Source organism: Brassica oleracea, chromosome C4 (genome assembly GCF_000695525.1).
Source record: "Brassica oleracea var. oleracea cultivar TO1000 chromosome C4, BOL, whole genome shotgun sequence".
In the NCBI taxonomy this organism is placed as follows: domain Eukaryota; kingdom Viridiplantae; phylum Streptophyta; class Magnoliopsida; order Brassicales; family Brassicaceae; genus Brassica; species Brassica oleracea.
In genome coordinates this window covers 28152022-28165968 of record NC_027751.1, presented here as the reverse complement: position 1 = coordinate 28165968, position 13947 = coordinate 28152022, and the positions used below count along the sequence as shown (strand labels likewise).

Sequence of the window (13947 nt, the reverse complement as noted above, 5' to 3'; positions counted from 1 at the left end):
GTGTTGATGGTTTAGGGTTTAGAGTTGAAGTTTAGGGTTTAGGGTTTAGAGTTGATGCTTTAGGGTTTAGAGTTGAAGGTTTAGGATTTAGGGTTTATAGTTGAGGTTTCGAGGTTTAGGGTTTAGAGTTGATGTTTCAGGGTTTAGGGTTTAGAGTTGATGATTTAGGGTTTAAAGTTGATGTTTTAATAGGGTTTAGGGTTCAAGGTTCGTATTTCAAAAAAAAAAGGTTTATGATTGATGGTTTAGGGTTTAGAGTTGAGTTTTAGGGTTTTAGGTCTTTATTTCGAAATAGTATAATTTGAAAAAAAAATAAAAAAATTATTTTTTATTTTTATAGGTTTTGATTTATTTAAATATTTATTTATTATATATATAAAGAACAAGGGTGTAAGAGTCTTTTGCCACTTATTGAAGAATGTATTTTTGAAAATATCCTTTTAGTGGTGGTAAAAATGAAAAATGGTAGCACGAAAGTGGTAAACATGTAATTTCTCCTTGATGTATTGAACTACTGAAGAATGATGACCTAACAAATGTTTTATGATTCTAATGTTAAGAAATTAATGTCCTACTAAGTCCAATGTAATCAAATGCCTAAATGCTAGAGGTCACAGTCCAATCAAGATAATCACTGTAACTAGCATAAACCAAACATAACTGGTTGAGCAAGTAAAAAAAATGTGAATAACTATATGTCTGTATGCATATCATTTATTGTGAATAGTTACGTTTATCCAACATAGATGAGTAAATGAATTTTTACGAGATGATGACGTAATTAATGAAATTTTTGTTCAAAGGAAATTTTATTCTGTTAAATCAGCAGTTGGTGTGAAAAGCTCGGAAACAAGTCTCAAAGTTGATGATCGTATAACTGACTTGCAATGATGATTCGTATTGACCCCTTAACTTACGTACTCGACCAGGACGTTCATCCTAACTCTTTGACTATACTCTTATCATCATCCTTCTTCTTTTAATAGAAATCTATTAAGGGCGTATCATAATGGTGTCTACTTTCAATTAATTTGGCTGAGAGTCTACATAGTTTACATATGTAACAAAGCGCAACAACAATTCTAAAGAGATTCATTAGGTTTTTCCGTTGTTGGGTTATTTCACTTAAGTTTGACCATATTTATTTAATGATGAAGTGGTCCTTTTGTGTTTTGGTGTAGGTTGATGATATTATCAACGCTAGCAACAATTCTCTAACTGTTAATGATCTGAAGATTCAGCTACAGTCTCATTTCAAGCTTCATGCCTTAAGTTCTTTCAAATACTTTTTTTTGTCTCAAAATTGTTAGAACTTCTTAAAGAATCTCTGTTTCTCAGCGCCTTTTTGTTTTTGTGATTGATATATACACAAGAATAATTCTTGTCGATCGGCTTACTAGAATCCTCTGTGCTCAAATTATCTCACCTTGCTTTCTCTCCAAGCTTTAAAGGTATAAAATCGCACTTTTTCTCTTGATCTTCGTCTATGCTATAGGATTCATCATAGGTACAGATCTGATTCAACACTAGTGTTCGCCGTGTTCTGTTTGGAACCGTTCCTTTAGTGTCTCTGTTCCTTTCCAGTTCATGTGATCTTACAGGTTTCGATCTTTGTAATTAATTAAAGAAGAGTCTTCTTTTTCCCTTCCCCTTTGTCTCAGATAATGTCGCAACTTGGGATAGCATCACCTTCTTCATGTTCTAATTTTCATCTACTTCATTTTATTTTCTAGCAACTTACTTACACTTGTGGGTTTTTGTGATTTTAAAGGGACGAGTTTCGTGTGAGGTTTTATGAAGAGTTTCCTGACACGACAGGCGTGGGAGATGTAAGTTTCCCCCACCTATAAATCTCTGTAATTAACAATTTTTTAAATTCTGATTATTATTTTTTGGGAATAATTAGTGTGCGTTAGCTGCTGGAAATGCGTGGAGGTCGATGACTGATTCTGTGAGTATTATTTCTTTTATTCAATTCTATTCTATCTTAAGTTGTTTAGTCAATTTGAAATATTTTGAAAATTAGGAGAATGCTCCTTATTTCGCCATGGCAGACAGAGGAGCCATGTATAGACCTCCTTGGGCAGGACCATGCAACTGCAATGGTATTGTTTGTAGACTGAAAGGCTTTTATGACATTTTGTGAATGCAACACTGATGTTTTTTTGTTTTACAGGAGCTATTAGTTTCGTTTTTGGCTAAAGATGAATCAGCAATTAGCCATTAGTTATTGTATGTATGCCTTGAGAATTAGCTCTGGAAACCCTTTAAGCTTTAACCTTCCTTTCTACTATTTTGTGATGATAACTATGTGTTTCTGCACGCTTTAAACTTCCGCCACCCGGGTTCGATTCGCGCTGGGAGAGACTATTTACATCGCTTGTATTCCCGGCAAAGAGGTGAAAATACCTTTTTTTACACCAAAAAAAATATTGGTGCTATGTTATTCTCGTCTTTTTTTTTGTTCCTCAAGCTATTTTCCTGCATTTTATTTAAGTCCAGAAATGAATCAGTTGAAGACAGGTTAAATCTGAAAAGCCAAAATACCTCTTAAGTTTGCTATAGGCCTTGTCACAGGTTACTCTGTTCTTTGCTGATTTATACTGCTTTATATAGACTTGCATTTGGTTTAGAGTGAGTCAATATACAGTTGTAGTTCAGGCTACCTTTGACTGTTTCATGGCACCGGAGTTCTGGAAAGAAACTAGATTCAATAAGCGTAAGTTATAACTTATAATACTTAACTTATGTTGCATGAGACAAAACAAAGAAAGTATTTATCAGAGCTTAAGGAAACAGAGCATGTCACGGTTATCTGTCTGTTATAAACAGAGTTTTTAAACCCTGACGAAGATCTAAACATCACTTATGAGAACACATGTGAATACAGATTGCGATCCATCAAACTACCAAAAAATACTGCCAGGATCAAGCAACCTTTTGGGCCAAGGGTCGGTCCCTTACTGAAGTCCAGTACAGATCGAATAATCGGTTGTGCAACTCCTGTGTTCAATTTCTGAAAAGAAAGGTTTACTATTCTTATCATTCCTAAAGTCACATTTCCACTAGAAGATATGGGAACATAGACCGACAAAACTAACCTTCCAAGAAAGGAGGGACACCACATAGCAGTATGTAAAGAATAACACCTGCACTCCAGATATCAACTTCTGTCCCGTTAGCACCTTTGGAGCCATGTAGTGTTCATATCCAATCCAAATGTGTTCGCTCCTTATGTTACCTGCAGATGAAGTGTCTTTCAACGAGTGAATATAACATTCTTCTCGCATATGAATATGTAGAGCCGTGAGAGCATTTACGGTTGCTATAAGCGAATCATTAAAATTTCTACGGTAAAAACAATAATGCATATTGTGATAGAGGAAAAACATATAAGTTTTTAGTCTAATAAACAATCAGAGCCTCCAACTCTTGTGGTAAAAGACTCACGGCTGTGAATATCGCCACCTGGTTTGAGTCTGGTCACCCAGGACGCCTTAAATGGTAAGAAAACATGGATTTTGCGAATCTCGTGGTGACTAGTCTTTGGGTCCAAAAAACCTTTGGGATCACACCACATTTATCAAAAAAAAAAAAATCTAATAAACAAAATAGTGATTATACAACAAGGTTTTTTATTTATTAAAAATATTTATCAAGTATTTATCATTAAATTTCATAACTAATTCTAAGATAAAATAATTCAATTACTCAATGTTTTATGCCATAATCAGAGAAAGATAAAAAGAATTTACCCACTTTAATTTTTTTTTAAAATATTTCAAAAATGTAGTCACAACTATAGTCACCAATATCTAATTACTCTAGTTCTTTAATAAATTTTTACATTGGTTAGGAAACCCATGTATTCGTTAATTATAAGCTCATATTATTTAATCCAAACTATCATAATGCTTTCAACGTATAAATTCAAATATTTGTGGTTATATTATGCCTATGATAGTAGTAAATGATGCCCTTGATCTTTAATTTTCTTTTGTTGCCATAAGAGAAGGTTTCTTTTTTTTTCACTATTGTCGCACGGCACTGTGAATATGCTCATGCTGATGACTTTACTCTTGCTCGTCCAAAATTGCTCTGTAAAGACTTACTTGAAGGTTTGTCTTTGTGTTTCTAAACTATGCAATGTTTGTTCTTTCAGATGCAGAGCTGCAGGGAAGAAAATTGAGGAGAAGAAGTTCACATGTGAACCTGGTGGTATTTTTTGCGCAGTATGCAACTCTTATTCTTGAGACGGCACACACATTGAAGATGGTGATTTAACTACGCATCTCACGAGTGAAACACATGAACTGGAAGTAAGCATTATCCTTCTTAATTACTTCCTCTTATTTGGTTTTTGTCAACAGATGTATCACAAACCACACTTTAATTTGTCAACAGATGTTTGGGAACTCCTCTAAGAATCTATTTGAGCTCAACTTGAGTTTAGCGTACAAGTGGGGTGCTTACCGTAATATACCTTAAGAAAAAATGAATCACCTTTTGAGGAATCACCCTTAGAATCAACCAGAGGTTTCTTTTTCTTTTTTCCCCAAAAACAATGAACCTTTGTTCCTAAATTTTGAATTTGATTTTGGTTGGTGAAGATGAAGAAAGAGGAAAAATAAGAAGAGGAAGATGATTAAGTTGAAGACAACCGAATGAGCCTCGCTTTGAGCTTCTTTTTATTATATTTTTTTTATCATGTTTTTGCGCTACTTTGTGTTTTATTATATGTTTGGTGGAAATTAGTCCAATACACTGGATGTAATACTGGATTTTGTGTTCTTTCATTTTGTTTAGTTTGATTTTGTTCCTCAAGCTGTTTCTCCTGCCCAACCTCTCTCTATTTTGTTGCTCATCCAGCCTTCTCAATGTTGGACCAACTCCAAAACCTCATGAACTTGTCACAGTTTTACTCTGTCTGTCTTTTGCTCAAATTTAGAATGAAGTAAAATATATTAAAAATCATTTTTAATATAGACATGCATTGTTTTTAGAGTGAGTAAATCTACAGTTCTAGTTAAAATTGTGTCTTGTTTGATAACTAGCCACACCACATGAGGTTTGGACAAAATTGGTTTGTTTGATATCAAAAGACTACATCTGCTCCACTTCCCGTTACTTCATCTGAGGTCTAGTTTAGTGGTATTCAGGGAGCCTCGTTGTGGAAGAAGTGCCCTCTTTGATGACATTGAGGAGGGAGGAGCCAAAGCTGCTTATTCTTACAGCTTTCATGAAATCAATGCAAGACATAGTTAAGCCTCCTCTTTCTGTTTTTTTTCAAAACGTGTGGTGTTTCTCTGTGAATGAAATGACCAGGCATAATGAGGAAACACTTCATATGTCCTTCAATCAGAAATAAAAAGCTAAAATATCCTTCTTCTAAACTGAATTTTGTTTTTATTTATTTTTAATTTTGAAAATCAATGAATTACATATTTACCCCTAAACCTAATCTTTCGTATTTGTCAAACATGTCTACTTTTCTTATTTCTCATTTCTTTCTTCTTCTTCCTTCTTTTTCTATGCCGAAACTTCTCTTCCTTTTTTTTCTTCTCTTCATTCTTCTTTGATTTCTTCTTAATCTATGATTTCTCTTTTCATTTTCTTTCTTCATGATTATCGAACAACACAATTTCAGTAACCAAATGACAAACATTGGCGGCTTAATCTGAAGTAACACAGTGATAGCGCATCAGTTGTCGATGCGTGACAGATCCGACATAGAATTATGGGGTTTTATTAAATTTAGGATTCGTCTTGTTCTTTTATCTTTTAGTGTTTTGTATTTACATGTTTTTTCTTTGATTTCAACTACCGATCTAGAATTAGGGCTACATTTCTATTCCTTATCAATTTTAGATCTATGAATTAGGGTTGCGTTTTTATTCCTTCTAAATTTTAGATCTATGAATTTTGTATTTGATATATCTTTATATTTGGTGGTTTTCTATTTGGATCTATGATTCTGGATCTATGGTCTTTTATATTTTTACCTGCATAACTGAAATGTAGTAGATTTAGTAAAACTTGAGATAAATACTGAGACCTCAGTAAAACTAGTAGAACTCGGGATAACCACAATATAACTATTTTAGCAGAACTAGTAGAACTCAGAAGAACTACATCAGTAGAACTCGGAATAACTACGTCAATAGAACTAGTAGAATTCGAAATAACTATATCAATAGAACTAGTAATATACGGTACAACTATCTCAGTAAAACTAGTAGAACCCAGTACAACTAACTCAGTAAAACTAGTAGAACTCGGTACAACTACCTAAGTAGAACTGATAGAACTCAATACAACTACCTCAGTATAATTAGCTGACCAATTGTACGTCAGTAATTAAAATTTGAAATTAAAAAAATTGAAATGATCAAGGGCATTGAGATTACTGAAGGATATAGTGGATTTATTGTTTTGGTAATGAGGATATATGAGATGATGGCTCAGGCATAATATGCCACATCAACAGCCATCTGATTCGTCTATATATGGTTTTGATCCAGAATCAGCTATTGTTACATTTTTCAATGTAGTAGGGTAATGATATGGATTCATCAATGTAGGTAGGGTAAAATCTCCCTTAGCCTTGCAGGTGTTTTGAGACAAAAAAACAAGCGGAAGAATGCTGACACATGATCCCAAACCATGATATTTTCAATATATCTGTATTGGCTCTTATTTGAAGGCCAAATATTAGTATTAAAGTTTCATTTGATGGATTTTAGACTGCTTTTTACTCCTTCAATGAATAAAATTAACTGATGCTATATACAGGCATCGAACCCGGGTACTTGTGCATGTTTTCCATTAGAATTCTAACACAATCTGAAACAGGGATTTCGAACTCATATAAAATTGCATTGAAAAGAAAGCAAACGTATAGTTTTATAATTATGTAGCAAATTGTATTAAGTTTTCGAAACAAACATGTATTTTGTATGCGTTGAACACATGGAAACTGACATATCTCGACGACCCTACACATGTATTGCAGTATCTAATCCTGAGAAAACTACAATTGGAGTTTTGAACTAATTGTAAACACTAAAAACATTTGCCCTTAGGCACAACCAGGGAGTAAAGAGATTATTGTCAGCACTCCAAAAGTATCTAGTGCTGAGATCAAATCGGCTCTTCATTATCAAAAGTAATCCTCAAACCCCTCTGCCTTATCACTGTCATAGTTCACTGTTCCTGCAATATAATTGTTCTACAAGATGAGAAGAAATGATGATTCCATTAACAATGTATACCTTTTGTAAATTGTTTATTATATTAAGGATTTAAGGTGGATAAAACAACCGGATCAAGTTTTTATTTCAAGGTTAGTGCTCTTACCACTGACCTTTGGCCTCTGTGGTTGATAGATCTCGAACAATGACTTGAAGCTGTTGGATTATCTACAGAAGAAGAAGAAGAAGGAGCTGGAAATGTGAAATCAGAATCAGTTGATGAAGCTTCCGAGTTCTCAGACCTGTCAGCAAGATCATCACGTACAACTGGCGCTGAAGTAACCAACGTTGAAGACATAGAAGCAGATCTCAAGAAGGACTTCAGTTGCGAGAATTGGTCAGACATAGAAAATAAACAACCTGGAAACAAGACTTGGCATCAGAAAATGTACTGCAGTATGGTTTTATTTACTGTCTCTTTCTTTTTGTCAGCCTACACCCATGATTTTATATCAATACATCTTCCTCTAACGAGTAGAGACATGTTCTAGTTATCAAAACATTTAAATACTCAAATAAGCTTGCAGGGACTGGTCTGGAATACCTGATTTGACTGTCCCAACTGTTTTTTTGGCAGTTCTTCCTCTGAGTTTACTTTGATAAACAAGAGAAACTCTTTCCAATTTCTTGTAGTCAGTTATAGCACTGTAACCACGCCAGTAAGCCTGCAAGTTTCTTAACAGTTATTAATCATTTCTATTTTTTGAGATGGAATGATTCCATAAGAATTTGTTAAGTATGCAAAAATAGTAACGAGAAAAGGAACCTGGATCACACTCGCTGCCTTAGATTTCAATTTATAGTAGCCATTGTCCGGACTCCACTTTGCAAGGTGACTGCAAGATTGAAATAATAGTTTCAGAAAAGAAAAGAAAAACGCTACTCCATGTGTTTTCAAGTCAGAACAATGCACAAAGATTAAGTACGCTCGAGCAAATATATAAACAGATAGAACTCTTGCATTATTTCATGAGGTGTTTATGATTTACCTAGGAAAGATATCCAACATGGATTTGAGGCTACAAGGTGAAATCATTTTCGTTAATCACATAGGTTAATATACTCTAAGATGATGCCAGAGTGTTCTCTAAAGGGTAGAAATCTACTGTCTAGTGTTTATATCATACATCAAGCCAACAGATAAATGGACAGACAAACCTTTTCACATAGCCACAACCTATGACTGACCTCATACCCGGTTTGAAATGCTGTTGGAGCTTTCCATCCCTGTAATTAATACAGAATTGTTCAAAGCTGAACGGCAAATGAAAACAAGATGTCAAGAATTACAGAGCACAATACCAGTTTTGAAGAAAAGAAGTGCAATCTCTGTAATATCTGCGAACAAGTTGTCAGGTTTCAGATCCCTGTGCATTACCCCCCATGCTTATGAGACACCTGCAAAGATCACGTGGAAACCAAAAGCTTGAACACATAGAGACTCTTGCTTTGTTCAAATGCTGCGCCTATAAAACTGCAAGAAGCTAATCCAGCACCAGTAATCTTTATCACAGAGGGAAAGAGAAACAAACTAAGAGATTTAAAAAGGCTAAAAGCTCATCAATACTTGACATGCTTTTGCAACGACGAGTATTTGAAAATGCTAACCTTCTAAGCTCATCAACCATATTCCACTTAAATGGTCAGCACAACACCTCTGAATTAACCACACTGAAGAGATGAGTATGTTTGACCGCAACTTCCCCTGTTCACTGTAAAGCATAACATTTCAAACGACAAAGCACTTTCATAATATAAATGCAGATACAAACGAGAGCAACGAGGATATATTCCAATATCGAGAAATTCGATTAGTGTTAGAACGACAAGAGAAACTTCAGGATCCAAACCAGAGTTGATCGATTATTAATAAGGCACTTTGTAAGGCCTCAGACACATACAAACCATGAGAAGTTTTTAAAAGAAAAAAAGACTAGCGAACAGAGACATTGTTGATTATTGATACGACACAAGACGAGAGTCTTAAAAGCCACCACGTAGCCTCAGGACCAAGTGAAGAGTGGACTCTTTTCTGGATGTTGTAGTCGGCTAAGGTGCGACCATCCGATGAGACGCTGGTGGTCTGGAGGGATGCCTTCCTTGTCTTGGATCTTGGCCTTGACGTTATCAATGGTGTCTGAACTCTCCACCTCCAGTGTGATTGTCTTTCCAGTAAGTGTCTTCACGAAGATTTGCATGCCTCCACGCAGACGCAACACCAAGTGAAGTGTAGACTCCTTTTGAATGTTGTAGTCCGCCAATGTTCTGCCGTCTTCAAGCTGCTTGCCGGCGAAGATCAACCTCTGCTGGTCCGGAGGAATACCCTCCTTGTCTTGGATCTTTGCTTTGACGTTGTCAATAGTATCGGAGCTCTCCCACCTCCAATGTAATAGTTTTTCCAGTCAACGTCTTGACAAAGATCTGCATACCACCACGAAGCCTGATGCAACGTAGACTCCTTCTGAATGTTGTAGTCAGCGAGAGTACGCCCATCTTCAAGTTGCTTTCCGGCAAAGATCAACCTCTGCTGGTCTGGTGGGATTCCCTCCTTGAGCCTTGACGTTGTCAATGGTGTCAGAACTCTCCACTTCAAGGGTGATTGTCTTTCCAAAGATCTGCATACCACCACGTAGCCTGAGAACCAAGTGGAGGGTGGACTCTTTCTGGATGTTGTAGTCAGCCAGAGTTCTGCCGTCCTCGAGCTGCTTTCCGGAGACGCTGCTGATCGGGTGGGATCCCCTCCTTGGACTTAACGTTGTCGATGGTGTCGGAGCTTTCCGGTGAGAGTCTTCACGAATATCTGCATCTGTAGTTCACAAAAGCCCAGATCAATAATCTTGACTCAGATCACTTGCGAAAACAACAAAGAGAATACGAATCATATACAACGTAGAAATCAACCAGAGATCAAAATCAGCAAGAGATCTATCGGCTAATCGACTGCTATAACTGATACAATTTCAAACAACAGAGGATAATCAATTGCGATCGAACGAAACAGCTAATCGAAGAAGAAACACAGAATCTTATCTAGATCGTAATCGAACAAACCAACCCTCATTATCAAAATCAAGAAGAGATCTATCGGCTCAACTGTATAACTGCTATCACCGATTCAGATTCGACCAACAGAGGATCAATTACGATCCAATCAAACGTTAATCGAAATCTCTAATAATCAAAATCACGAAGAGCCAGTGATCAGTTACGATCGATGGAAACAGAGAGAGAATTGACAAGATTTTTTTTCCAATTTGTGAAGGAGAAGAGGCGTTCAGGGTTTTATTTATTTATATGTAGTAACAATAATAGACGAGGAAAACTCGGTCACGAGAAAGCTATGGCGGTGAACTAATAGCGAATTAGAGTTCGACACGTATGTTAAATGAGGTGTTGACCATTTTCTAAGGTAAATATTCATCACACTCAATTACTTCAGAAGTAATAAAAATAAAATCTTTCAAAATTATAACTCTAATTTCATTACGTGAATGAGTAATAAAAATAATCCCTTATTTATGAATAATGTTATTGTAGCAAAAGTGTTGTACAACTTTGAATTTGTAAAAATTGTTCCACAACCATGAGTCTAAAACATATTTCAATTTATTTCATCAAAAAGTAAATTGAAATATCACTAAAAATTATGCAGCCTATAAGAATAAAAGGCACACCCTTGGCCATTTAGTGAGTTGTTATTATTATTATTATTATTACTATTATTATTATTCTCTATTGTTAATAGCAATAATATAAATGAGAAAAATTACGAACAATTGAAATTTAAAATAAAAGGCACGTTATTTCACATCTTTATGTTTTTGATGTGTTATTTAGTTGAATAATATAAGTATTTTAATACATTTTTCTATTAAATTACCGTGTGAATACTCATACATAGAAATTTATTTATTTTCATTAATTGATGATAGATATATTAATATTAAATCTGTTTGTAACGATTGAAGTATAAACTTAAAATTCATTCTTTAGTTAACAAATCTAATACATCAGTACAAAGTTAAACCAAATTTGCAAACTATTATGTTATTCTAATTGTTCTATTTGACATGGTATAATTATTTAATTTTATGTAAATTTTTTGGTCTTAAAAATTTATTCAATTAAATTTTGAGTCTTTAAGGTATTCAACTTATTTATTTTCAAGTATTTTTGTATCAAATGTTTCATATTTAATATATATTAATTTTCACTTGTATTGTTTCCAAAAGATGTGAAAAAATGATGATTGTTCAAACCTAACCTCATTATCTTTCAATTTTATGTTTTTATAATGTTACTATTTAATATTTTTAAAAATGTCTTTATAAATGAGCGTAAAACAATTTAAATTTATTTAGCAAAAAGTAAAAATATGTTCATATTAACAGATTAATTTTAATCTGAAATATTATTTAAAATTAAAAATATTTTTTTTTTTTGAAAATATACAATTAAATTTTGAGTCTTTAAGGTATTCAACTTATTTATTTCCAAGTATTTTTGTATCAAATATTTCATAATTAATATATATTAATTTTCACTTGTATCGTTTCCAAAAGATGTGAAAAAATGATGATTATTCAACCATAACCTCATTATCTTTCAATTTTATGTTTTTATAATGTTACTATTTAATATTTTTTAAAATGTCTTTATAAATAAGCGTAAAACAATTTCAATTTATTTAACAAAAAGTAAAAATACGTTCATACTAACAGATAAATTGTAATCTGAAATATTATTTAAAATTAAAAATATTAATTTTTTTTTAAAAGATATACTTTATAACATTTTTAGTATTCTTAAAGAATGTATCTCTTCAACAGAAAAAAAAATCATTGAATAAACAAATAAATCTTTTCATGTAAAATAAAATAAGTTTTTATTAAATAGAGATAAACTGAGAATAATAAAAATTAATACTCATAAACTATTCAATTGTCACGTGAAAAATACATCACAACATTAAATTATTGCACTACCTCTTCAAAATTATTGAGCTGTATCCCACCTCAAAATTATATTTGGTTCTATATTCCACAGGGTTCTCGATGTGGGAGTTCCTCTACAAGCCCAAGTTGAAAGGATCTTCCTTGCTTTATTCCCGTCGGTGAAGTTTAACTCTGTCTTCAACAATAATGATTTGTTCTTACATCTCTCTTTAGATATATGTTCTTTTGACTCTTGTCAAAAAGGTATGGATTGGTGTTGTTCACTTAGAAACTGGAAGTAGAGATTAAGAATGGCATAGGAATAGTGTACGGCTCTGTTCTTTTTTTTTTTTGCATTGAAGTGTAGGTTATCTATTCATGCTTCGTTATTATTCATCTTATCTGCCTTTGGTATAGAAAGACAAGTCTTCTCTCAGGCTTTATGGGTAATACTAAAAATCTATATTTTGTTTTTTTTTGTCAATATATATATGTCAATGCCAAATAAGATATATGATTTATTATCCCTTTAGCTGAGTTATTTAAGAATCTAAAAGGAGAAATTTCATGTTTGCCATTTTCATGGTACCACTTTTCATCTTTATCACTACTAAATGAACATTTTCAAAAAATATTTTATTCTCTAAGTGGCAAAAAACTCTTATACTCTTGTTCACTATATATATATAATAATTCGTTATTTAAATAACTAAAAAAAATTATGTTTTCGAATTATACTTTTCAAATTCGAATTTTTTTATAATTTTTTTCGAATTTTTTTTTTCTAATTTTTTTTGAAAATCGAAAATTATGTTTGAAACTATTTTTTAAAAAAACTTATATTTTTTTTAAGTATTTAGTTATATATTTATTAGAATCATAAATTTCACATTCCAAAAATCATACCCCACGCCTCAACTCTAAACTCTAAATCTAGATTAGTTAAACATGATTAGTTAGATTAATGGTTGCTCAAAAAAAAAGATTACTTAACCCTAGGGGTATATGTGTTTTTTACCCTTCATTAAAAGTGATGGTAAAGTGCTTAGTGTAAACATGAAAAATGATAATATGAATGTGGTATTTATGGCAATTTCTCAATCTAAAATACTGAATATTTGAAACTGAATATTAGATGGGCTCATATTAGATTTATTACAATATATTATTTCATAATTCATCACTGATCAAGAGGCAGAGATTTAGGAAAAACATTGTTATATTAAGGATATGAATGGTGACCAAGGAATACATGAATGAAGAGGAACAATGCATTCCTTATCGATCCTAAAAATTTTTACCATTCATAAGGAATAGTTCTTCCTTTCCATTCCTTTTATTGTAGAAAAATATGTGGGTATGAATAGTGACCAGGGAACGACGAGGAATAATGCATTTTCTAACGTTCCTAAAAAAAATCACCATTCACAAGGAATAATAATTCTCCCTCATTCCCTTTCGTTCCTTTTTTTTGTAGAGAATTAAAGAACAAAATTATTCCTTGTTAAATTTGATAAGGAACAACCATTCCTTTTCATTCCTGCTATTTTATTCATGTACATTCTTTTTTTATTTGTTCCTCTTGTTTCCCGGATGGTCGCCAGTCAGACCGAATAATTTTTTTCCTCACTAAATATGATAAGGAATCATTATTCTTCATCATTCCTATAATTTTATTCCTTCCCGTTCTTTTCCTATATGTTCTCAATATTCATGTGATGGTTACCAGTTAGACCCTTAGTAGTATAACTTATCAATAGAAA

At 33.1% G+C, this 13947-nt stretch overlaps 2 long non-coding RNA genes and 1 pseudogene across 2 annotated transcripts; 2 read left to right on the top strand and 1 right to left on the bottom strand.

Moving 5' to 3' along the window:
• Positions 1-1001: 1001 nt before the first annotated feature.
• Positions 1002-2446, top strand: LOC106342369. Its single transcript, XR_001269826.1, has 6 exons — positions 1002-1099; positions 1182-1451; positions 1772-1829; positions 1907-1951; positions 2027-2105; positions 2177-2446. It is a non-coding gene; the product is annotated as an uncharacterized LOC106342369 (long non-coding RNA).
• A 4636-nt stretch (positions 2447-7082) lies between these two features.
• On the top strand, positions 7083-7727 carry LOC106342370. The gene is made up of 2 exons (XR_001269827.1): positions 7083-7165; positions 7386-7727. It is a non-coding gene; the product is annotated as an uncharacterized LOC106342370 (long non-coding RNA).
• A 1292-nt stretch (positions 7728-9019) lies between these two features.
• LOC106342367 lies at positions 9020-10299 on the bottom strand (annotated as a pseudogene).
• Between the last annotated feature and the right edge of the window lie 3648 nt (positions 10300-13947).